This window comes from Pleurodeles waltl, chromosome 4_1 (assembly GCF_031143425.1).
Source record: "Pleurodeles waltl isolate 20211129_DDA chromosome 4_1, aPleWal1.hap1.20221129, whole genome shotgun sequence".
Lineage (NCBI taxonomy): Eukaryota > Metazoa > Chordata > Amphibia > Caudata > Salamandridae > Pleurodeles > Pleurodeles waltl.
The window spans coordinates 488,835,044-488,862,459 of NC_090442.1; the positions used below are offsets into that span (position 1 = coordinate 488,835,044).

The 27,416-nt window shown below is 45.1% G+C and overlaps 1 protein-coding gene across 3 annotated transcripts in view; it reads right to left on the reverse strand.

Moving 5' to 3' along the window:
* Positions 1–27,416, reverse strand: part of SYT1 (synaptotagmin 1) — a 3,823,670-nt gene that overhangs the window by 2,533,439 nt on the left and 1,262,815 nt on the right. For all 3 annotated transcript variants that reach the window (XM_069228780.1, XM_069228783.1, XM_069228779.1), the window contains exon 5: positions 10,441–10,528. The gene's annotated coding sequence lies outside the window, so the exon portion shown is untranslated. The remainder of the gene's footprint in view (positions 1–10,440; positions 10,529–27,416) is intronic.

The window sequence follows — 27,416 nt, forward strand, 5'->3', positions numbered from 1 at the left end:
CCCTTCACTTCCACACCTCATCCTCTCTCCCTGAATTCAGAAAGGGATTGAGACCTGGCTTTTCAACTGATCCTATCTCAGCAGCAAGATCTTAGTGCCTAGACATCCTCGCAGGTAATTAGCCACACTCTAAAAATCCGAGCTGATTGATTGATTGGTATACACAGAGTTATTCGATGCAATGGAGAGACTCGTTCAGACGTTAACTTCATTTGTGTGCCAAATCCAGGAAAAGAGGTTTTGCTTGAAAACAAAATAGAAATATGAAGTGGCGCTTAGGTAAAGTGACAAAATTTGTTAACATCCGGGGTGCACTTTTGCCATAAAAAGAGGTTTTTGCACTCTCCTGTAATAATGGAGAGAGAAACTGCTAACAAGACATGTCCTCCTGCCATCCACAAAACTACTCTGCATGATGAGTGACTAAACATCACATGGTTCCTGACTAACTCCTGAGATGAATACATAACGCTGGCACTAAAATGAGATTATTATTAAAAGTCAAGATCATATTGGTTTTCCATCCTCGCATAAGAGAATCCTACTCATGTATTTAAATTGAAATACTGAACTGCACAGGAACAGTCATGACCTATATCATTTTAGTAGAAGTAGTAAAATTGGATTTACACTCAAAACAGACACCAAGTCACATCTAATGCACAAAAGAACCTGCGCTGACTATCTTAAACACAAAGGTTTAAGGTAGAGAATGGGGCAATAAAACTCCCAATACTCTCTCCCTCATTTCGCGCATTCACTAATTAAAGAGGTGTCATTTTACAGAAGATTATATACGTCAAGACCATTTGTTAGTCGTCAAGAGTGACTGGTACTGTAAAATTCGAATATATGTACAATTCATGTTCGTAACAAATTCATAGAAGTTTTGGAAACCAGAAATCACTGCTTACACTGTAGGTGTGCAAAACAGCGTTTCCTTGTTGACCTTGCCTAAGGGTACCGCATATGCATTTCCTTATTGAGAGCATAAAATCCCTTCACTCTAAGCAAACATTGAAAAGAAGCACATTATTCAACTCTCCGGACCGATGAAAACTGCAGCCCAACCCATTTCATTGTCAACATTATCAACACTACAAACAGATTGTAAGACAACAGTAATTGTAAGCAATGTAAAACAATATAAAAAATAAAGGTGCAAACATATGCACTGCATTGATGTACAATGATGTAGTAATCTGGAAAAAACACAGCAAACTTGCAGGAAAATACCTCTTTTGAGTGGACTGTTGCTGTCATTTTTGTGACTGTGCACTGGGAATCTTCTAACGAGGCCCTAGTGCTCTGACTCCTAAAACATGTCAAAATTGGCTATAGTCATAATTGGCACATATTACTGACCTAAAAGCCCCTAGAAGATGGCAGAAATGTACCCAGAGCCGTAGGGTAAATGTCACTATTGGACCGCAGCACCCATTGGGCCACCCACAACAGTGACAATGTAAACGTGACTTCAGGCCTACCATTGTAGCTTGCCTGTTTAGTTTTAAAACTTCAAAATAAATGTACCAAAAGAATCCCTTTTGGGAGGCCTAAACCTTCCTTTTAAATATTAATAAGTCACACCTATGTAGGACTTACTGTGCATAATGCTGAGTTCATTGTCCTTAAAGTGGAAATGCCCCAAAAGCTATTTTCAATGTAGCATGGTGAGTTGTTATATAGAAAAGCATCAGGAACCTATATTACATTTTATAATGGTATCCCCACATGTGAAAGAGCTACAAATTTAATTCTTGGACTTTTTAAAATATTTATCACAGGGTCAATTTACTGTTAAGATTGGATTCGTAATATGTATTTTGGAAAAGGTACTTTTTGGAAGTCACATTTTCCTTCCAGGATCTCATTTTTATGAGCTTCCACTCTCACCCAGGAACTGAATGGCCCCCTTTGATGAGGTAGGAACTTGCTGCTAGAACTGAGACAAAAGCCTTGGGTGTGGGGAGGCATTCCGGTCCTTTGACAGGATGGCCATCTGCACTGTACCCAGGTACTTAGTTAACTTCGAAGAGGCCTACCCTGTCACAGGCAGATGTATGCCACTGGAACCAGGCTGTACCTGACTGATGAGCCCATAACTAGGGCAAAAACCTGTCCTGGGATACTTGTGTTCCGGTTCATGGAGGATCTGGCTTGGCAGTTCAGGATGGACTGTTCCCACAGGAAAAGGGTTAAGACTGATTTGCTTGTGGCTGGGTCCAAACTGAGGTGGCATGGTGAACAAAAGAACAATGGGTTGGGGTGCTATTGCCAAGCTATTGCCAGTGGTTTGACTTATTGCAAGCAGCCTCTCATCACCTTTTGTGTGGTTCATGAGTGAACGAGAATACTGGAAGTCTATGGGTTCTATTTTGAAAGCCCATGTCCTATTCATGTGTGTAAGAAACTGGTGAGGATGTTTTCTTAGTCAGTTGTAGTGTGTTGCTGACATTCCTGTAGCCAGAGGAATGAAACTGGCATCACCAAGAAACTTCAATACAGACTCATCCTGGACATCCTCTGACATAGCTGCATCTCCTCCCACCTCAGAGACCTACACTGGCTCCCAGTCAACAAGTGCATCACATTCAAACTCCTGATCCACACCTACTAGGCACTGCACAACATAGGACCGGCATACCACAACCACCTTCCTCACCTTCTACGTATCCAACAGACTTCTCTGCTCCTCCCTGCTCACCCAAAATTAGTTTTAATAATGCGGATAGAAATCTACAACCGTGTCTGCTTTGATATAAGATGGGAGCTGCTGACCCACTTGCTGTTTCAGTTCCAAGTTCTCCTTGGCCATGCAAGAAAGTCATCAGCAGAGTACTCTGAGGATTTCAGTGAAAGCAGATCTAGTATCTGTCCCACAGGCAGCATTCCAGGGGTCAGGAGGTGACAACTCGTCACATTGCCCACTCACACCGCAGGCCAGACACTCGACCCCATCTTCTCAGCCAGCAGCCACGTCGCCTTCAGCCACACAACCCAACTCAGCTGGACAGACCACCGCTGCATCCACTTCTCCTACCAGAAACCTGTTGCTCACCATCATCGCACACAACCCGCCGACGCTACTGGAGTAAAATCTCAACAGAACAACTGCTCTCCACCCTCGCCCAGGCCCCACCACCTGGGACCCAGGACCCCGACACAGCCGCCACCAACCTGCATCGATGGATAGACGACTGCATCAGCATCCTTGTGCCGCTCAAAAAACCCTCAGACACCCTCCACAGCACCAAGGCCAGCTGGTTCTCCCCGACCTACAGGATTCCAAACGGGAATGCTGCAGAATGGAGAGAACCTGGAGCCTTGAACCTACTGAATCCAACCACATCGCACTCAAGACTGCCACCCGCAAACATCACCAGCTGATCCGCAACACCAAGAGAACCTACTTCAAAAGCTGCATAGACACCAACGCTCACAACAGCAAAGAGCTCTTTGGCCTCATCAAAGAGCTCTCCAACCACAGGACCTGCACCAACGAACCCCCGCCATCACAGGAGTTTTGCAACTCCCTTGCCTCCCATTTCTGTTGAAAGATAGAAGACATCCACAACAGCTTCAACCCCCAGACCCACCAGCAGACCACAGACGCCCACGAATCCAATGCCATAAGCAACACCAACCTCCTTCACGCCTGGACCCTAGTCAACTAAGAAGACTTCGCCAACACCATGGCCTCCATCCACTCCGGCTCCCCATCAGACCCTTGCCCACACCATATCTTCAATAAAGCTAGCAACATCATCGCTCCCCACCTCTGTGACATCATCAACAGCTCCTTCGAGTGAGCCACCTTCCCGGAAAGCTGGAAACACGCAGATGTCAACGCCCTGCTGAAAAAGTCCAAGACGGACCCAGATGACCCCAAGAATTACCGGCTTATCTCCCTCCTCCCCTTCCCAGCAAAGGTCATCGAAAAGATCGTGAACAGCCAACTCTCCCACTTCCTGGAAGACAACAAGGTGCTCGACAACTCCCAATCCGGATTCCGCAAGAACCACAGCACTGATACCGCTCTCATCGCTGCCACAGATGACATCAGGACCATGCTCGACGAAGGAGAAACCGCGGCACTCATCCTCCTGGACTTCTCTGCGGCCTTCGATACTGTATGTCATCACACCCTCCGCACACGCCTCCACAACGTCGGCATCAGCTAAAAGGTTCTCGACTGGATCTCATCATTCCTCACTGGCAGAACCCAAAGAATCTGCCTCCCGCCGTTCCTATCCGAAGCCTCCAAGATCATCTGTGGCGCCCCCTAAGGATCCTCCCTCAGCCCAATGCTTTTCAACGTCTACATGGCCCCACTCGCCAATATCGCACGAACCCATCACATTAACATAGTATCCTACGCAGATGACACCCAGCTGATCCTCTCCCTCACGAAAGACCCTACAACTGCAAAAAACAACCTCCACAATGGACTTCACGCCATCGCCGGCTGGATGGAATCAAGCCGCCTCAAGTTAAACACAGACAAGACAGAGATCTTCATCTTCGGCACCAACCACTCAGCATGGAACGACTCCTGGTGGCCCACCTCCCTAGGAACCGCACCCTCGCCCACCATCCACGCACATACCTAGGATTCATACTGGACTCTACTCTCAGCATGACTCAGTAGGGCAACGCAATCTCTTCTTCCTGCTATAACACTCTTCGCATGCTCTGCAAGATCTTCAAGTGGATCCCTGTCGAAACCAGGAAAACTGTCACCCACGCCCTGGTCAGCAGCCGACTGGACTACGGTAATGCACTATACGCAGGAACAATGGCTAAACTCCAAACAAAGCTGCAAAGAATCCAGAACGCATCCGCCCGCCTCATTCTCGACATTCCACACTGCAACCACATCTCACCCCACCTCAAAGACCTACACTGGCTACCCGTATCGAAGAGGATCACCTTTAAACTCCTCACCCACGCACACAAAGCCCTCCACAACACAGGTCCAGCCTACCTCAACGACAGACTCACCTTTCACACTCCCACCCGACATCTCCGCTCCGCCAGCCTCGCCCTCACCTCCGTCCCCAGCATCGGCTGCACCACTGCCGGAGGAAGATCCTTTTCTCACCTCACTGCCAAGACCTGGAACACCCTACCTCTCCACCTACGCCAGACCCAGGACCTTCTGACATTCAGGAAACGCCTCAAGACATGGCTCTTCGACCAGCAGGTGCCCCCCCAGCGCCTTGAGACCCTGACGGGTGAGTAGCGCACTTTATAAATCTCTTGATTGATTGATTGACTGGAAAGGAAGATTTGTCTCCCTGTCCTGAAGGGCTGGACACCAAGCTGAGTTCTGAGAGTTGGAAGGAGCTTGCAGATCCTGCAGGAGATGTGATTGCCCAAGGTGACCTAGAAGTGACCTGGAACATGAGTGTCTGTCCACCCAGAATGTAAGAGCAGAGTTTCCTAAGTGCTGCAGGGATGTGATCGCAGTCTCTGTCCAATAAGTGGCAATTGCAGCAGCATTGTGAAGTTCTACTCGGGCAGAATCTGCCACTGTAACATCAAGGAGCTGTGCCTAAGCGAGCAGTGCTGCTATGGCATTATTAAGCTGTGCCTGAGTGGACTGGCATGCTGAATCATTGTGAACTTGTGCTTGAGCGGGCTGTGTTTCTGTGACATCAAATAATGCCTGAGAAGATGGAATCACAATCAAGAAAAACTGTACCTTAGCTGACTGTACTGTTATTTCAACAACATCTGCCATGGGGGAGTAATGCTGCCAGAAGTGAATTTCCTCAAGGTAGTTCCATAACTCTTGACCCCACAGTCCACAACCCAACTCACCTGAAGCTCAGACGTAGTCGTGCAACCAGTTGCAGATCTCCCATGTTGGTGGTGCCTCCACTGCTGCCTATCTCAGTCATGACCAGAGTACATGAGCACCCTCAGGTGGCATGTCACCTTCCAGAAGAGGTATAGAGTTGGATGTATACCACTAATTCCTGCCAGATGTGTCCAAAGTATGGAGAGACCTCTGCTGCTCTGAGATCAGAAAAAATGGTGACTGCTAGAATAACTGAGTGGGCAAATTCAAAGAGGGGAAAAAATGCACCTGTACTTGATACCTGCCTGTTGCAATTGAGTTCCAGTCATTCAGTATATCCAGCTTTTTTGCAATTTAGATCACCTGGTTTTGGACTTATTGCTGTCGGTGAGTCTCACTACATGTGTCTATCCCATGGTAATCACAAGGCAAAGGGCTGTCTGTGCTTACTGCCAGTGTCTGCCTGTGATGAAATAAGGCCACTGTGATGCAGCAGGTTTGGTGTGAACATATGTGCACATGCATGTGCCCACATGTACGAGCTGTGCTTGTTACACTACCATTGTGTCCAGTCTGGGAACTGCGCACAGGTAGCCCTGGTGCAGGGGGTACTCTGCAAGATTAGATATTGATCTGGGGGAGGTCTTAAAATGTTAGTGTACACCAGTAGGGAAGGTCAATGTTGTTTGCTCTTTTGTCTGTAGTGACACTTTATTATACAGATAGAGGGAAAAAGTCCTTAAAGTGCCGTTTTGTTTCCCTTTGGCCTACAGAGACCAGTGACGTATCAAAATAGGGCGAAACCTATGTGAGAAAATGAACTGCAAGTTATCCAAAAAGATATATGTACAATTTATGGGTCTTCCAGAAATGTCATATTTCTTTGGCTCAGCTCAGGATCAGAGCCAAGGCTTTTTGTCACCCTGCTGCGCCAGGTTAATCACATTTCTCACTAACAGCAGGAACAAAGGCCTCCCCACACAAAGGGATCAATTAACAGTGCCTCACTCAGCTACTGGGGAGGAGAGGAGTGGGACAGAAGGATCTGCATCAGTCAATCAGCTATTACATTGTGCGAGGGACGGACCAGCCCAAGCCCACTGAACAAAGGAGAGAGATCCCCATTGAAAACTTTGTGAGAAGGGCCTGGCTGTGATTTCAGTGAGGGACGGAGCTGTGGTCCCCAGAGGAAATTTGACTAAAGACTCCTAGATGACGCCATCTTGAGCTGTCCCAGCATTTTGTGCAGGTGGGGTGGGACAGGGCTGGAGCGGTGACGTGGCACCCGGGGATTTGCCAGTAGTGCTTGTCCTCTGGAATCTTCCACTCCCCTTTAAAACACTTGTACAAGGGGGAGATTCCCTCTTGCTTGGTGATTTTGCTGCTGGACCCTGGGGCTGCCATAGACAACTGGAAGGAATAACCACCTGATGCCCACAATTGACTAAGGACTCTGCCCAGCTGCCCCCAGGAAAAGTGCACTTTCCCAAAGGCAAGTAATTCTGAACCCCTTGCATCCCCAAGGACCAGTAAGCGGAAGCTCTGGACTTTTGCACCCAGAGAGTGTGACTGTCATAAGGACTCTCGTACTCTAACAAGACTGCTGAGATTGGGGCGGTAGCACCTCTGCGTTGTAGGCGACTGAGTCACTCCCACACCAGTTGGCAACTGTCGGCCTAACCCTCCCAGCTCTCTAGCAGCACCCCACCAAACCCCAACTGGCAAAGGTGATTTGTGGCATTTTTGCATGGAATCCTGAAAACTCCTCAAGGTAAATTGTAGTGAAACAAGCATTACACTTTTTCTCTACACATACCAGTCTCCTACACGCAGAAGCCTAATGAGGGTATGTACCTAAGCACTGCACTGTTTACGTAGTCTTGGGGCCGGCAATACAAAATATTGTTCTGTGTGCCTCGCATTCTGTTCTTGTGATTCCGAAGAAGAGAACATGATGCAAAGTATGTCATCCATAACACTGATAATGACGCTTTTGCAGAATAGCAGCTGATAATAAAATTAATACAATGCGACTTAAAGAAGCAATAATAAAATTAATAAAATCAAATACAGTTATAATAACTAGGTAAAAGGACACAAGCTGCAAGCCTTAGCTAAGCTATCAGTGTGCCAAAGTGACTAACTAAAATGGACCCATGACATGACCAGGAGGAAGGCTGGGCCAGGGAGCCAAGAAAATTAGTTCTTTGTGGACTGAACTGCTTTGAAGGTGAGAAGGTCTGCTGAAACTCCTCATGGTGGGTAGAGCTCACGACCTGGACTAAAATGAACCCAAGCAGTATGGCTTTCCCAAAATCAGCACGAGCGCGAATAATTAAATACTCAGTGCTCCCGGATAGAGTACCCCATAATGCCCTATGGGGCTTTTTCATTTACATATTTTTCTGCCCGTGGTGGACCCAAAATGGCAGGGGTACTACCAGTTTGTTAAGGGAAGCATGGGAGGCTGCAGGAATGCAGCAGCTCCCCCAAGGATGTTTTACCAGAGTATGACACTGTGTTTGCGGGGTCCTTGAAACCTGGACTCCTCTGGAATTTCCATGAATGTTTAAAGGCACAGTGGACTCTAGGGACTATATCTATGGTTGCATTTTATGTGATCAAAATATGATGCCTCTAGGGGTTGATTGTATGATTGCATTTTTAGGGTTGAAAATCTTATAAAAGGCATACAGACAAATATTGCTCATTTTTAAATGCTTTATTGATTTAATAATACTGACAGTGATTATTGTAATGTCTGTGAATTTGCTAATAAGTGATATTTTACCTGATTATTTTTATTCTTGGTGATGTTTTTAGCATGTGGTTAGTTCATCTTGAACATTTGACAAAGCCAAAAGACTTGCTTTATATGCTTGTGTGAGACCTTTAGAGGGTCAAAGGTGATTCTGAGATGTCATCTATGGTGTTTTCCATCTGCTTATGTAAATATTTGTAAATTACTGCATAGTAGTTATTAATGTGTATGTAACAAATGTACTTTTCCTTTTCCTAATGAAAAATGACTCACTGGACAATCATTTATTGAGCGTTATTATGTTGTGCCAGCAAACAGTGATTATTAGCCCACACCACTTCCCCTGAGTAGGCCTTGGACTGCTCTGCTTCGCTACCTGAGAGAGCCAAGCGCTACAATGGTGTGCTGAGTTCCCAGTAAGAAGAAATATGGATCTATTACTTGTGCAGACCACACAACTAATAACCCAATTTCCTACCCTGCCCAAGACAGAACTTGAATTGAAGTGAAGTGGAGAGAGTGTGAAGGAGGAAGGGGACATTTCTGGCTGTTGAGTGCAGTTGCCCAGCACCAGTAAAGCATTTGTGTCTTTAGTGTGCAATATTGAATTTGGTTTTATGTGTTCATTAAATTATTTTCTTTTAACAAAGGCATGTCCATGGGTGGGTTAAGCCATTGTTATGCTTCTGAGTGACTGAACTTGAAGCATCATCATACTACCTCTCAGAGAAGCCTTTGTCTATTTGCCATCACTACCACTGAGAGTCAGGCGCTGAAAGGGTTGCTCTTGGTCCTGTTTGCAGAGCCATATTTTAATGGGCCCCGGGACATCAGAGGTAAACAACTCCTGCCCCCATGGTTGAGGCCCTGTAGTCCTTGCTAAATCTGTGGATGACAAGGTAGATTCCCAATAGGGACCTTGCAATATTCCTCAAGAAACAATGGTCTAGCTAATCGAGCAGCACAATGGGATCATTATATACTTGTTTGTTTATTTAGGGCTTTTCTACAATGACAATACATGTCAACTCCCAACCCTTGGGTCATTGGCAGAAATATCAATGACTACTAGCCCGTCCGACAGCCACTGCAAACCAGTTGACAGAGAAAAACAAAGGTGTTTTCCCAAAGTGTTGATCTAAATGAATAATGCCTAAATGACTAATTAGGTTATTAGTTTAGTAGCTATGGCTGTTAAATGTGCCTATTGATAGCTGGATGTTACAATTATGGCTGCCCGCTTTGGATATGGATGTGGGATTTCCATGTAATAGGCTAGCCAACCCATTTAGGACAGCAATCAAGGTAATGCATCTATTGGCTGAGCCTTGTGGAGTCCCCTGTGGAATTAAGAGATCAGCTACATCAACGACATTCTTACATACACTGTCCATCTTAGGGTCCTCTATCTGTTGGAATAGTACGGTCAACCATGCACCCAGCTGGAAACTCAATATTCATGACTTAACTGTTTAGCAGAACAATTTACAAATTATCACATATAAAAAGAACAAAAAACGCACATACTCATTTCGAAAATTACACATTTTAACCTAATGTGTCTAGTCTTAGGATCTGTTTCCATCGAAGACAGAGGGTTGGAAGCTATTTTGCTATCCAGTAACTCGTGTTTTGCTCTTTCTAATTGTGCACTTGTGGAGTAGAGAGGAACGTCTGTGTATGTCAGAAATAACCTAGAGAAAACATTTTTTATCCTCGCAATAAATGGATTTAGCTGATGTTTAGGTGCAGTATATTCAAAGCCAAAAAATGGCAATATCATAGGTGTTCTAAATGTATACATGTAGACATAGGATGAAACAGGGAACAACAATAATTCTGACAAATATATGGGTGGGGAGTTGTGCATTACCTTGAAAGGGAGCCTCCTTACTGGTCCAAATATAGATCTGTAAGAGTCGCATAAACTCTATCTTCAATGGTCTTGATTTTCCTGCATGCTTGGAAAAGAGGAGCTTTTCAGTTTTTGTAGCTTGCACTGTGTCTAAAAATATGTGAATATTCTTTTCACAAGTCCTGAGTATTACTTTCACATAAAAATACATTTAAGTGTATCATGAATAATGACATTTTCAAGGTGTTATTTTTTTCGTAGATTAACGCTTATTGTTTTCCCATTTCTTCTTAGCCAGGTACTTTTCAGTTCTATTCTATGGTATTTGGGAAACTATGATTACCTTTCTCATTAAATTAGTGTTGATGTTCAGAAAAATAAGATAAAAAGGAGTTTACGCCAAACAGTCTGAATGCTATTGCTCATCTTTACTCATCGGTATCAAAGAAGTTTATTTCGAAAAATGTTTCAAGCCTTTTGAAATTTTAAGGCAGAATAGTTTAATATAGAAGCACCCAGTAAGGTTAAATCTCTAAAAGTCGTAAGGAGCTTGATGACAGCAAACAAAACCCAGCTTACAGATACAAAAGATTCGGTGACACAAACTCCACATACTCTTATCTTAGCTGAAGTACGAGCTGCCTGTAGACCTAAGACTCGAGAAAGATTTGTTGAAGTGCTGGAGATGCCCGAAAATCCATCCCAGCCTTTCACCTTTTTTCCTGAACTCTTTGAGGCGCTGTCACATTTGACTCAGTGGGAACTGATGCCTAAAACCAAACAAGGTGCTCTACCAATCCGTGAATACTGCATGAGTATGTAAATCATCCACGAGGTTTTTCAGGCATGTTCTTTGCAGCAACTTGAAGCGCACAGTCATCCTGGATGGAGCACCTTTGCTATATCTGCTCAAGACCGACGACATTGTCTTCTCTGTACCACCAAAGTGATGTCTCTCAGCTGCTGGACGCAGTATTCATACACCCCATAAAATAAAATAGGCGTATTCACACTTCTAGGGACGATTAATCATTTAAAATGTAAATTAGCACTTGTAGAGCGCACTACTCACCCGTTAGGGTCTCAAGGCACTGTACTCATACCGCTATGGAACCCCTCCTGGCTTTTCCCTGTGAGGCACCCACTCCTGAGCACCCCGAGGGTGAAGCCAGGCATCCAAGCACTGTTGGGGCCGTTGTGGAGATTAAGCAAGCTATTTTCCAGAGTGGGACCCATGAATTAGATTAGGCACCGAGGCGAGAGAATTATCTGGTCAAGGGGAATTGAGCCCAAGACCTGCCCAAGCGGGACTTGAACCCTGGTCTTGAGCCAGATCTCTGCTTCAGGGTCTGCTGCTCTAACCATTGAGCCACACTTCTCCATTTATGTAGTTGCCTAATGAGAAGGCCTGATTCCGAAGGGTAACATACTTTTGAGTAAGTTTACAGTTTTCAGTAAATTTAATACATTTCGGTATTCGCAAAATGCACTTTTGTATTAACTTACCAGTTTGTATTAACTCACATCTTTACATTAAGGACTGCAAAAAGGTAAGTTACTACAAGAGTGCAGCTTGTGAATACAGAAAATTGGCGAACTTGCTCAAAAGTGCAAACTTTACCAAAAGAGCGTTTGTGAAGCAAGCCCAGTGTCAACCCACATCAACCAGAACCTAAATCCCCTCCTTCATTTAAACAACGTGATTCTTTGTTGAAATTTGGACAAGATTTCCGGGTCAGCCAAGCATCTGGTTTACACAGTGGAATCTTTCTATACGGATTGATCTAATTTCATTACTTTGCATGCTGACAGATTTTGATGGTCCCCCATTACACTCCGGTGCCAGTTTTCCTGGCTTGAATTTTAAGCTGAAATATTAAATGCCCTGAAATGCAGACTGCCCTTAGCGTAACACAGCTTTCTCCTGGCTAAATGAAAATCGACACCAGCCCTTGATAAGGGATTGGCACTTTTCGTACCAATACTTACTAATGATCACAGACTAAATTGAATGTTGTAGAACAAAAGGGAAAATGCTGTCCTATCGTCAAAAACATGCACACAATGTTCTTATACCTTCCTTTGACTTGGCAGCAAAAGGCCGCGTTACCACAAATTTGGCTACATCGGAATATTTAACTCCGATTGCTTTCGCTTTCGCGTCTGGCACTTTGAAGCGGCTTCTAGAGGCACGTACACGGCCTTGCAAATCACCTATAAATACATTTATGAAATGCCTCTTTAAAACCCATCTACTCGATTCCGATTACATTCCGGATGATGTTCGGCTATCTCGTCCAACCAACGTGACCTGGGTGCAATTACGGAAACGTTGAATTTGGAGTTTGTCTGTCTGTGCTGCAAATTTCGACCTTTTCATCCAATGTGTTACAATGGAATCACGAGTCCAGACGAATTCAAATAGTTATGACACAGCTGTCAGACAATTAGCATGTGCTGGGGTCACGCTCATTGCTATTGATGCTTTGAAGAACGTATGGCGGAGGAGTGTCACCCCACTGACAAAAAACAGAAAAATAAAGGGTTTATAAAAGTATTTTATTATTCCTTTATTTTTCTGCCTTCGTAGGGCGGGGTGGGGCCAGCATCCTTCACTTCAAGTGTAGGAGGAGTAGCATGTGCGCTTCTAAGTGCGCATGTCAGTTTGGCCGTCCGTCGAGCCTGGCCAAACTGACATGCACACTTAGAAACTCTCCAACTGGCGGTATTTTACAGCTGGGTTGAGACGAAGCGCAGTGCCCCACTCCCTCCCTGAGTGGCATATCTGCCCACTCAGGCCAATCGCAGCACTTCTTTCATTCTGTGTAACAGCATGAGAGAATCGTTGTGATTGGTTGGAGAGGGAAGCACACAAGACAAGGCGGCTGGCGGGAGCAGTAGATCGTGGAGGGGCAGGTAAGTCTATTTTTTTTTTTTTTAACTGCCCTACCCACACCTCCCACATCCCTTCTTGGCAGCAGCTGCGACTGGTTTTATTTTTTAAATTTTGCAAGTTTATCAGGACAGTAGCAGAATGTGATTATTGGCTGATACATAACAAGAGATATTGTGGGTGACTGCTCAAGGCTCAGGACTCAGAGTCTGTATGCCGCTGTGTCTGGCACAGGCTCCCAGAGCCACATTTCAGATTGCTGCCTCACACAGTATGAGTGGGCATGCTATGAAGTACATGGTGGATGAAATATCAGAAACATTTTGATTTCTCAGTAAGTATGCTCATTATGTAATAGGAAGTAACAGAAGGCATGGATAGTGAAATAATTTTAATATATACCCTACAGGTCTGTGTCAACAATAAACACGTCAATAATAAAATCTAGAGGTCTGCCTGAATGCAACTTTACATTTTTTTGATGTTCACCAGTTATGGCAGGGGAGCACCTGGAAAGCAGCAGCTGTATTACGGGTAATGTCATGTGACAATTCACACATCTTCTCAATACAGTCATAGAGAATTCTGTGTAGCATACTATTTCTCTGTGCAAGTGCCTCTTTTTTGTTTTTTTTGCTCCATGGAGAAACTATCTTTCCCTATGGAGAAAAGTCTTTCTCCGTCTGCCTAGCAAATCTTAAGATTATCCATTTCCCATTTCGGAAAGGGGGATACTCTAGCTAGTCTTCAACCATTTTCAGGTTGGAAAGGGGACATATTTGAGTATGGAAATGTTCATAAATGTGCATGTCTGTGGAAGTTCCTCAGCATACAAGGGAAACCCAATCCTTGGAACATCACCTTCTCATCTAAGTGGAAATTGCAACTCTAGATTTCTCCACACTCATGGTGGAGAAATTCATTATAGTAAATCTATTTACATCCACCAGGAATCACTTTCTGAATTCCATTCTGGTGTAAATGAGATATTTTCAACAATTAGCATATTTATGGCTGGCCACAAAACACCCTAATGTTTTACCAAAAATACATTCTGAACATGTTTCAGCATTTTTATTTATTTTCCCTGTCTGTCTTCGGCCCCTATGGTACTCTCTTTCTCACTTCTCTGGATTTCTATTTGTTCCTCCATCATCTCTGATTGCACCTTGTTTCCTTACAGTCCTTCATACAGTTCTTTTACCATGCAGCAGCACTTATTCCCACATAGTTTGGACTCTAGCTGCTGTGCATTACAACCTTTAGATTAATGGTAGCAAAATCACAATTTAGTGAGGGATCCCAGACGTAACCAGGGAAAGGCAATTTCTATACTGTGTTCAGCATCTGTATTTGAGTTGTTGACTTCCTGTATATGTATGGATGCTTGTAATTATTTCTACAGCTAAAATCCTGCCAAAGGGCAGCAGAGCACTATACATGGTAAAGGACAAATTGAAAGTTAATGATTAATAGGACAGGAAGCTGGGAAGTGCACAGGTAATGCACTGTGTGTTTGATAAAGAGCTGAGTCTTTGGCTCCTTGTTAAATTGGCGCAGCTTTGGAGCAGTCTGATGAATATAGGAATGTTGTTCCAGATCCTAGGTGCATAGATGGAATCAACTTGTTGTCTTGTTTTTATTTTTTTTACAATTCTTAGTCTGCCGTCTTATGTTGTCCTGTATTTGTGTGTTCGTAGAATCACCAGAGATGATGAGATTGCCTGCAAGATAAATAGAGGTGCTGGTTGTAATGGCTTTGTAAATGATACAGCTGGTTTTGAAGATGGTGTGTGGTGGCAAGGGGTGCCAATGATTTCCATGAGGATAAGTGTTATGTGATCGTATTTCTTCAGGCCCTAGATGAAATGTATAGCAGCTTGTACAACTCTCATAAGGGGTACCAGTAAAGAGTCAGTGAGGCCATGGATTAGGGCATTACCACCATCCAAATGAGAGAGTACAAAGACTTGAACTGTGGCTGTGAAGTCATTTACTGAAAGAAATGAATTATTTTTCTTTATAAGTAAGAGCTGTGACAAGGATGTCGTTGATTTTTGGCAATGTGTTCCTTCATGGTGATGTTGGTATCCTGGGTGAATTAAAGTGACTTGACATTCATTGGAAGGTAAGGTTCAAAGCCACCAAGGTTCATGACCTTCAGCCAGGATTGTACTCTATGTTGTTTTTGCTCTGGCGGATAACAAGAATTCTGCCTTGGTTGGGTTGAGCTTCATGTAGATGCTGGGGTGGACATCTTGGTATGGAGGATGTGCAAGCAGTTTTTGAGTTATTGGATATCTAAAGCACAGAGACATAAGAAGAGTTGAGGATCATTGGCATACTGGAAAATCTTGATGCTGTTATCAGTCAGAAGAACACTAAGTGGTTCTATTTAAAGGATGAAGATGATAGGAAACAGTATGGAAATCTGCAGGACTACACAGATGATGTTTCTTCTGTGACCTGCAGGTAGCCATTTGAAAAAAGTGATATCAGTTGGAACGGTAGGAGTTGAACTAGTGAAGAATAGTGCTGGTGAATCCTATTTGAGACTCCAAGGTGAATATGAGGGTAAGATGCTCCACTGTGTTAAAGGTAGCTGAGAGTTCAGCAATATCAAGAGGCATGACATCGTCATCTATGTTAAAGAGGGCATTGACTATGATGTGTAAAGTAGCAGTCTCTGAGCTGTAGTGTGTTCTAAGGATAGAGAGGTAGCTGTTCAAGAGATGGTTAGCATGGATGTGATTATTGGAGTTGAACAAAGACTGCTTCTTCTATTATTTTGCTGATGAATGGTACGTGAGTGATGGGTCAGTAGTTGGCAAGATCATCAGGATCTCATGTAGGTTGCTTTAGGAATGGGAGGACCAACTCTATCTTGAGAGCCTCAGGGAGGATGCCTTGAGTGAGGGAGGCATTGATAGTGGGATATAGGGGCCAGAGAGTGTCCCCAGAATGAACTTTGATGAAGAAAAATAGAAAGACTTCTGAATTAAAAAGTGGCATGTGCTGGTATGGATAGTTCTTTAAAGCCTGTCCATTGCAGGATTCTATGGGAAGGGGTGGGTGTAAAAGATGGAGCAGGCTTCGTTTCATTGCATCTTCTGTATTGTTCCTCCCTATTTTCTCATTGAAGAAGAGGTTAAAGGCATTTAGGCCCTCATTACGACCCTGGCGGACGGGGGAGAAGTGGCAGTTACCGCCATGGTCATCCGCCACTTCTCCACTCCGACCGCCAGGGCGGTGACGACTTCGGTCTCCAGCCCGCGGACGTCACCAGACCGCCGGCGGTATGAGGACCCTGCAGACCGCCATAAATTCCTTCCCTGACACTGATAGGGGTCTCCTCCACCCTCCTCCCCCACCCCTGAGTCCTCCTCCCACGCCCGACCCCCCTGCCACCACCCAAAGGTGGCAGGACCCCCCTCCCCTCCCCACCCCTACCCCCAACATGCACACACACACACCCCTACACGCACACATACACTACAACACATACCCGCACACATACAAACAGGCACACAGACCGACCCGCACACATTTCCCATACACGCAACACACCCCTGCATGCATACACGCACTCACACATATATACATTCTTCCGCTGCTCTTTCTCAAGTATGGCTTGCTCATGCTTCACTAGTCCACGCACTTCTTTCTCCCACATTCGTACACAGTCAAACATATCTTGCCTAGACTTTCGCTTACACATACATTGTTCCACATATTCAATCTTTTACGGGAGGGGACGGGATCCATGGGGGCTGCTCCGCCGCCAGCTTCCCATCACCAGAACACCGGCACACCAAATCATGGGATGTTATTCGGTGGGCGGTGTTCTGATGATGGGGCGGTGGAGGTGGAGCAGCCTCCACTTCCCCGCCGACCGCCAGTATGGCTGCTGGCGGCTCTCCATCCGAAAAAGGACAGAGGGCTGCCAGCAGTCATAATACGCTGTGCAGAAAACCGCCTGCAATGGCGGTCTTCAGCACGGCGGAACCTCGGCGGTCTTTAAAAAAGACCGTTGAGGTCGAAATGAGGGCCTTATTGTGTTATGGGGTGAGGGATGGGTGAGTCTAGCAAAGGCTTAATATAGTGCTTGATTCTTGAACAGCATTTAGCAACTTTTGGTTGCTTCATTGATGGAGTTGTATATTACTCTTATTTGGTTGATGTTTTGAGCTGTTTGATTGTTGTGTGTAGGAACTTCAGTATCAAAAAGAGATTGGCAGTTCTGTTTTTTCTTTAATTTTCCTTTATTGTCAGCAAGGTCATTAGAGTACCAGTATGCTGAAGGCTTTAGATCGCACTTGTGTGTTGTATTTGTGGTGTGGATGATCAGTGCTTTCTAGCAAATTAGTAACATTGTTTAGAAGGGTGTTGGCATCAGACTCAGGAACAGCACTCAGTCCAACAGAAGCCACAGCAGGATCTGCGGCAGGTCTAGTTGAAGCTGGCCAGTTGTGCTCCTCCAGAGAAATGTCCTTCTTGCTACTTATGTTTTTATTTTGCTTAATCAAAGGTGAAGTGGGAGCAAGCCCAGCCTTTAGAGTTCTCCTTACAGGTCTCAACAGAAGGTTTATCTGTCTTTTGCAGGTCCGGGAGAGGTCTGAAGAGAGCGCACATTTGTGCATGGTACTGGGCTATAGTTGACAGGGGCTCCTGGCCCCTATCCAACCAATAGGAAAAGAGTTCCCAGGGATAGCCCTACCTATTTTTGCTGCAGTTTCTTTGTGCAAACAATTCCACAGTGTCCCTCTCTACCTAAAACCAAGATGGCCAAACCTATCTTCCCCTTGTGAAGAGCTCCTGTGCCCCCACCCCCAAAAGAGGTTTGGCCACAGACATGAGCAATCCCTCTTCTATAGTCACTCAAAATCAGTTGTGAAGGCAACTCCACTCCTACAGAGATTGGTACCTGACTGACTAACAGGACAAAAGATGGGACAGCCCTAGGTGTTAGCTACATCTGCTTGTGACAGGGAAGACCTCTTTGAAAATAATTTAGTCCCTGCACACAGCACATGTTCATCCTTTAAGAAGAACAGAACATCTCCCCACACCTAAGGCCTTTTACTCAGCTCTGGAGGCAAGTTCACACCTCAAGTAGGAGCTATTCAGGTCAAGGGTGACAAGTAGACGCTCATGCACAGGGCCTTCCAGAGGTTCCAGGCAGGCAAACAGGGCCTTTTTAAAGTCTTTTTTGTAAAACATTTAGTACAATTTTAGCTTTACCAATGAATTGGATTTGTAATTAATATTGTTTAAAAACCTAAGAATTACCCTTTCAGCTGGTTCCTAGGTGAAGATCACATTATTGCAGTTTAATATTAACTCCCAATGTTTTTCTAAAGAACAGGTAATCCTGCTACAGTGAAAATAGCTTTTGTGACAGTGTCACTGTAAGGATGTTTTAGATTAAAGGTTTCCATGTTCTTCTTTTAAATATGCTCCCTGCCTTATTGGGAATTCAGGCTTACTTGGGGTTGGCTTGTAAGCAAGGATGGTTTAAAACTATTGAAAGGGGTTATTTTGACAGGTTGAATTTGTTATTTAAACCTGCATAGCCTATAGTCATGTTTTCATTGTCACTTTAGTGGTGCCACAATATGTGCTGCAGTCCACTTGAGACATTTAACTAACAGGCTTTGGGTGCACTTTGTACTGTATACTAGGGAACTATAGGTAAGTTATATATGCCAATTAGGAGTATAGTCACATGAACTGGGGCCTAGTTAGCATGGTCCCAGTGCAAAAAGTCAAAAACCAGCAGCATCAGTCCAAACAAAATGGGGGTTATCGAGTGAAAAGAAACAGTTTCGTACAATACTTTTTTAGCAATTGCTTATTTTGAAAGCTTAATTTAAATAGACAAGATTCCTATACTCTTTACTGGGAAACCTTTCTTTTTTATGTTGAACTCAAATAACATTATTTAATGGCAGCTCAGGAACTGAGCATTGATTGGAATGTCCTGAAAAGAGTAGCAACAGGCTGTATTATCAGCATGATTTGCAGATTTTCATTGATAACCATAATGTAAGAAATTGCAAGAAATTGGTTATTGGTTGTGGGTGATGACCCACCTTAAGAAATAACCACCCTTATCAGGGTGAAGCATAAAAGTCATTAAATTAACCTGAGCTCAACCCCCTTGTAGCTATGGCACAAACGCAGTCAAATATAACATAGAAGCAACATGTCTAGAATTTATGCAGCAGAAGAGCAAAATTAAAGTCAAGATATAACACAAAACAATGCAATCCCAAACAGTTTAGAAAAATAGATTAAATTTGAATAAATAAAATGACACCCAAACTGGAGATATGAATTTAAAATTTTTAAAATCAACATAGTTCAAAAAAGCAGTCAGAACTAACTACGGTCAACTGGTCCCAAATAAATGAGATTGATCATGCAAAAAGAGGCATTTTCTTTCAGTAACTTTAAGAAGATAACATCGAGGATGTGGTTTTGGAGTGTATTGGTTGTGTTATGTACTGTACAAATTTGAGTATGTCGATGAGGTTGAAGGGGGGAGAGTCTTGTTTTTAATTGTGGTTGCATTGTCTGGGAGGTTGAAGTCATCCGAAAGGGTGATGTGGGCATGTTGGATAGATGAGGTGGTGGGGAGATCTGAGAAAACTTTGCTCTGCTCAGAAGGCTTATAGTTGAGCTCTAATATGGCAGACTGAGTTATATAGATTGGGAAATATCATGTCCACAGCTCCATGGAGTTGAGTGTTACTAGTTGCTTATGTGCAGAACTTATCACAGTGAGTCCTCCTCTCTTCTTATATTCATTGTCCACAGAATGGGTGCTGTAACCTGTGGGAAGAACGACATCAAGGATGTGCAGAGAGATAGATATGAACCATGTTTCCATATTGAAGCTTTTTTTCTAAAATGCGTCCATAATTTTTACCAACTGAGACACCATATGAACTCTTGTTTAACACCATCTAAAAGCATTTGCTAGAAATATGCATTTGTTTAAGCCTGAAAGGGTTCTGCATCAATAAATTTAAATTTGCAACATGTCCAATAAAAAGGTGTTCCCCTATTTTTCCCAGAAAGCAATCTGTCTTAATACAGAAATCACAACTGCATTTTTGTGCCATAGGTCCATTCGAGTTAGTTGCTTGGGCACAGTAATAGCTTAGCTTAGGCTTGCGGCCTGTACCCTTTTATCCAGTTATTTATGCTCTGTTGTTTTTATTCATTTTATCTTTCTAAAACCTCAAGTGGTATTGTTTTAATTTCAATATCAGCTGCTATTCTGGGAAAGCATCATTATCAGTGCTATGGATAGCATGATGGTCTTTTCCTTGGAATTACAAGAATGGAATTCAAGGCACACAGAATAATATTTTGCATTGCCAGCCCCAAGTCTGCATAAACAGTACAGTGCTTAGGTACATACCTGCATCAGACTTCTGAACATGAACATAAACATCTTGTAGGACAAATGGCACTAGACGAGGTTCCAGCCAGAATTTCCATCCATGCTGCAGGCTGGTTTTCAGCTAACCTCAGACTTTGTGTCTTCATGGTTCCTAATCTGGAGACTGGTAGGTTGACCTTGTACCAAGGTAACCGGGGTGGGGTGTTCTTCTCAGGGACACTGTATGGACAGATATGGCTTACATCACAATGCTTTCACTTCGGGGTGAGAGATTAGGCTTTTAGGAGGGAATTGTATTCTCATGTTATGACAATATGTGGGAGATGTTTATATTCACATCTCTTATTTTCACAATCCTGATTTTGTTATTCCTCGTTATCCCAATCATTGCAGCACATGCATTTTATCATAGATTTCAGTCTTTCAATAAATGTATTAAAAACTGTCCTGCATCTCTTTTTTGCCTATGTGTGTATAAGAGATGTGTATGTGGAGAGAAAAGAGTAAGACTTGTTTCCACCATGATTTCCCTGAGGGGATTTCAGAGTTCATGCAAGGCTGTCACAAATCACCATTACAGGTTGGGTTTTGGTGAAGTGCTGCTAGTGAGCTGGGAGGGTTGGGCTGACAGCTGCCAACTAGTGTGGGAGTGACTCAGTCACTTACAACACAGAGGCACTGCCAACCCAAATCTAGCAGTCTTGTTGCTATGTGAGAGTCCTTATGACAGTGTGCCACCAACGATGGTGGAGGCACACATTTTTTGAGTCTCCTGAGTATCTCTGTCTCACACACACACTGAAGGTACCCTAAGAACCATTATATGGAACGTCCATGGCTTTAAGAGCAATCATCCTTAGCTAAATAGGGAGCACCTCTCTAGGTTGTAGGTTGTTCAAGCTTGTAAGATTAAAGGACATTTTCACCTGTTGTTGTTCCCAATCCTAACACCTATTTTCAAATATAGTAAATCCTGTAAACTTCAGAAATAATTACAGACAACCACTCATGCGGCTTCTTTTATCCCATGGCTTAACATAAGAGGGCGGGGTTGTCACTTTCATTGTGCAAGCCCATGACAAATATTGGACAGAAATATTTAATTCCTAGGTCACTTTTCCTGAAGTAAATGCAAATACGCATACATTTCATGCATACAGAACAGCAACCGCACCACAACACTACCAAGCTTATATTAACTTAGAGATACCTCTCTGTTATTAGGAACATCAAAACCTGTTCAATGGCGCCCTTCCACATGTAATACAACCTGTGAGATTAGGTCCTTTAAGCAATGATGGACCAACATGGCTAACACTTTGCACATACACACCACATCAAGTGGCTTATATATGCACATTTTACAATGAGCTAATAGAAACATATAGACGGGTAATACAATTCATCATGTGGACTTTGGACACCGCCCTAGCAAGGGTTGCTCCAGCTGTCCATCAATTGGCCATTTTGGGAAAAAATAAACAAATAGTCCATCAATAATGGAAAAAGCACCCACAGAGCAGGAAAATATTCCTTTCTGGATTGCACAGAAAACAAACCAGATGGAAGCAGTGTTTGCCCATATGGGACCCCTTCTCAACATGTGCTTGCCGTTTGACATGGTCCCCTCAATAGAGGACTCTAACATTTGGGGATCAGTTTTTGCTGAAATCTACACTAACATGTATAGTATCCTGGCACTTGCCAATTTATCGGAAGTGTTGAAACAAATTCAAAACTGACACGGCCGCCTCAGCCCTATATTTGGCCCTATATCACTATATTTGGAGATGAAATTGATGCACTATTTTGACGCAGTGTCCTCAATTCTTTTAAGTAACAATAAAGGGGAAGCAGCATTCGCCAACATCTCTGAGACGTTCATCAACAGGAACAGGAGTGTGAGCTGACAAAGATTAGTTCTGACACATATACTAGTTTAAGACAGGTTAGTCTGTGTGCCAGACCAACTAAACCATAACTACAAAGTACCACCTCTAAGGAAGGTACTAAAAAAGCATAAAAGGGTTCTAAAAAATGCTGAGATAAACAAAAACAAAATAAAGACAGGCAAAGTCAGAGAGGAAAATCTCCGCATCCTGAGACCTCTGAATGAAGATATAGGCGGTCATTCTGACCCTGGCGGTCAAAGACCGCCAGGGCGGAGGACCACGGGAGCACCGCCGACAGGCCGGCGGTGCTCCAATGGTGATTCCGACCGCGGCGGTAAAGCCGCGGTCGGACCGGCACCACTGGCGGGCTCCCGCCAGTGTACCGCCGCCCCATTGAATCCTCCACGGCGGCGCAGCTTGCTGCACCGCCGCGGGGATTCCGACCCCCCCTACCGCCATCCAGATCCCGGCGGTCCGACCGCCGGGATCCGGATGGCGGTAGGGGGGTCGCGGGGCCCCTGGGGGCCCCTGCAGTGCCCATGCCACTGGCATGGGCATTGCAGGGGCCCCCGTAAGAGGGCCCCTACATGTATTTCACTGTCTGCTGCGCAGACAGTGAAATACGCGACGGGTGCAACTGCACCCGTCGCACAGCTTCCACTCCGCCGGCTCGATTCCGAGCCGGCTTTATCGTGGAAGCCTCTTTCCCGCTGGGCTGGCGGGCGGTCTGAAGGCGACCGCCCGCCAGCCCAGCGGGAAAGTCAGAATTACCGCCGCGGTCTTTCGACCGCGGAACGGTAACCTGACGGCGGGACTTTGGCGGGCAGCCTCCGCCGCCCGCCAAGGTCAGAATGAGGGCCATAATCTCTGAAATAGAGAAACTTTAAAGACTTCTGATAAATACTAATATACCAATATAAGCTCCTCTCGTTCCTTTCAGGACACACCAGACAAACGGACTGAGAGAGTGGGACGGTCTGAAACACGAGGTGACTACACAAAGCCGAAGAAGGATTTATGAAGTTCCTCAGCTTATGTTAAATAAGAGGATAAATCCCCTCAACAAAATCCCCAATTTAAAAAGAAAAAGGTGGCTGCAACTTTGATAAAAAATGCCAGCCATGCTGAGAACATTGCTGTAGAATGGGATGTAGGAAGTGACTTTGCTAGACAGCATGACAGAAGTAATGATTTGTCACCAGAATCTTGTAGATCAGCTGGGTGTGACAGCAATGACTGAGGTTCTCATCATAGAGACAGTGGACAGGTGTGTCTCCCCACCTGGCAGGGTTTATGAATTAAATATCCAAATAGAAGGAGGCATAGAGTGCACTATTGAACTATTGAACTACTATTTTGGGAACATTTTGTTTGCAAGCTCCTACATGGGGAAGATGTAATTTTGCCTTCTTTGTCAGTCCTGGTTCCAGATGCAGTAAAGGAAGCCTATGCCTCCAGGCTCCCGTGCTGTACTGCAACCACATGTGGTCAATCAGTCAGTTAATAAATCAGGGTTCTTATAAAGCATGATTACTCACCATTGTATTGCAGCAGTGATAGTGATTGCCTGAGGTGCAGGGGCAGTGAGTTCTAGGTCTTTGCAGTGATGTAGGAGAAGGATCTTTTGCTAGCTGTGGTCTTGCAGATCTGTAGGATGGTGGCCAGGGCCAGTTGGGCAGAGCAGAGATGTCTGGTGGGAATGTAGAAGGAGAGGTGGTGGTTGAGGTATGCAGGTCCACCGTTGGGGAGGCCCTTGTAGGCATGCATGAGGAGCTTGAAGGTAATTCTTTTGTTAATAAGTAGTCAGTGAAGGTCTCTTAGGTGGCCTGTGATGTGGCTACGGCGTGGGATGTTCAGGATGAGTCTGATGGATGTTCTACAGTTTCTTTAGGAGTTTCTGGGTAGTTCAGGCATAGAGTAAATTGCCATAGTCGAGCCTGCTGCTGACAAGCGCATGGGTGGCCATTTTTCTGGATTCTGTGAGGATCCACTTGAAGATTTTTCGAAGCAGGTGGAGTGTTTGGAAGCAGGAGGATGAGACAGCGTTGATTTGGCAGTTCATTCAGAGCAAGGAGTTTAGGATGATGCCGAGATTTTGGGCGTGGTCCGTGGGTGTAGGAGGTTCCAAGCGCTGCAGGCCACCAGGAGTCGCCCCAGGTGGAGGGGGTGGAGCCAAGGTTGAGAATTTCAATGTTGTCGGAGTTAAGCTTAAGCCAGCTGTCCATGGCTTTTGACGATGGCTGCAAGTGGGGCCATGCGTATGTTAAAGAGAGTGTGGCTCAGGGAGGATCCCTGTGGCACTCCAAAGCTGATCTCTGTGGGTTCTGACTTGACTGTTGGAAGTTTAACTCTCTGTTTTCGGCTGGTAAGGAAGATGCGGATCCATTCTTGGGCTTTGTCATGAATGCCGGCATCATGGAGTCTTGTGCAGAGGGTGTTGTGGGAGATGGTGTCGAAGGCAACTGAGAGGTCCAAGAGGATGAGGGCAGCAGTTTAGCCTTGGTCAAGGAGGTCAAGAAGGGTGTGGATGTTGTCTGCCATGGCGGGGAAAGCCGTGTATGTGCTGTGATTGCTTCTGAAGCCCAATTGTGAGAGGTCCAGGATGTGGTTCATTTTGATGAACTTAGAGAGTTGGGTGTTGATTGCTTTCTCGATGACTTTGGCTGGAAGAGGAGCAGCGAGATTGGTCTGTAGTTTTGAGGTCTGTAAGGTCAGCAGAGGGATTCTTCAGCACGGTGTTGATCTCTGAATGCTTCCAGTCTTCTGCAAAGGTGGCAGACTCAATTGATGGTTCAGAAGAGTTCAGTTGCATTAGTGGTGCCTACTCTATTAAAGATGTAGAGAGGGCCAGGATCCGAGGGGCCTTGGGAGTGGATGCTCTTCATGATACTGAGGAAGTCCTCAGAGGTGAGGGTGGTCCAGTTAGATAAGATCCGGGTCTGGAGTCATTGGGTGCAATGGTTGCTGGTGGGTTGGGTAGGTCTTGGTTTGTGAAGCGATCATAGATCTCCTTGATATTACAGTGGAAGAAGCTGATGAGTTTGTCGCAAAGGTTTTGAGAGGTGGGAATGTCTGCTGTCTCTGTGTTGGGTTTGGTAAATTCTTTAACTGCAGCGAAGATTTCTTCGCTGTTGTGTGTGTTAGCATTGATGCGTTCCTGAATGGCTGCTTTCTTTGTTTTTCTGATGAGGTGGTGGTATGCAGTGACAGCAGTTTTGAAGGCTGTGTGGTCTACCATGGTCTTGCTGCTCCTCCATCTCTTCTTGAGCCATCTGCGGGTGAGCTTGGACTCTTGGAGGGCAGGAGAGAACCATCTGGCTTTCTTGGAGAGCTGCTTGTCTAGGGGTTTCCTGAGGGGAGCCAGTGTGTGGCGCACTCGAATATCCAGCAGTGGAGGTTGCGTGATGAGGTGTTGCCATCTGTGGATGTCAATGGTGGGGGTTTGCTGAAGGAGGTGGTGAGCTGGTCTTCAGTGACCTTGTTCCAGCTTCTGTGAGGATCTCAGTGGGCATGGTGGCATACAATGGGTGTGTTAAAGAAGAAGTGGTCACAATGGTGGTTGATCCAGTGTAGCTCGGAGGTGTGGCTGACGGAGATGTTGTTGCTTTGGAGAAGATGGGCTCGAGTGTGTGTCCTGCTGAGTGGGTTGTGATCATTGAGGTTGTCTAGGTAGTAGCTGAGGTCACTGAGGAGGATGTAGTCCACTGAGGTTAGAGTGTGGTGAGTGATCAACTCAGCTATGGCTTTGCTGAAGGGGGGAAGAGTTTGGGGGGTCCATAGATGAGGGTGTCGCAGAGGGTGTTTTTCAGGTTGATCTAGATCTAGAAGTGAAGGCGTTCAATGTCAGGAGGGTGATTGTCGTGGCTGGTAGTGAGGTGGAGCTTTTTTTGTGTTTGATGGCAATTGCCTCCTCCTGATTTGTTGGCACAGTCCTTGTGGATGGTTTTGTAGCTGTTGGGGAAGGCAGTTGTAATGTCCAGCTCTGAGGTGAAGTTCAATTAGGTTTCCATAAAGAAGGTGACGTCGGGGAGATGGATTCAAGCAGATCCCAGATCTGAGGGAGCAAGTGTTGAGTGGGATGCATCTGAGGTGGTCAGGTCTGGTTCTAGAAGGTTGTGCAATCAGTGGGTCTAGTGTGCAGAAAGAGGAGAAGGTGCAGTTGGGGCAGGTGAATGGGCCTTGGGTGTTCTTCAGTGATGAAAGGTGGCAGGCTGTGAACTCTCCGGACTTGAGTGCATGGAGGGGGCTGGAGTCATACCTTTGGATTGTGTGAAGACCAGGGTCTGTGGCACTGGCACAGTCCAGACACAAGGGCACAGATGGGCTTGCCTTTGGCGTGCCTTCAGTGTGCCAGCAGTGGGCCCGTTGCACAGCCGTGCAGTGACTGCCATTAAGTAGTGTTTTGGAAAGGCTGGACAGCTGGGAGGCGGGAAGAGGGAAGCAGGAAAATGATTCTGGAAGGGGGTGGGCTGCGGGGGACGAGAAGCAGCAAGGGTGTGAAAAAAAAAAAGGCACAAAAAAGAAAAGACATTAGAGAAAGTGAAAGAAAGCAGTAATAGATGAGAAGGACGGTGGAAAAAAGAGCAGATGAGCAAAAAGGCAGAAAGCAGAAAGACAGGGGGCAGAGACCAGCAGCAGAGTGGTGATGTCCTCCACTGGGCCACCAGGGATGAAGTGTAAAAGGGTGCCTGGGAGTGGAGGAGCACCTTGAACTAAGGACTCAAAGGGGTCAGTGGCAACAGCTACCAGGCAGAGCTGTGCAGCGAGGGAAGCAATTTACTGACAAGGTCAGTAAGAT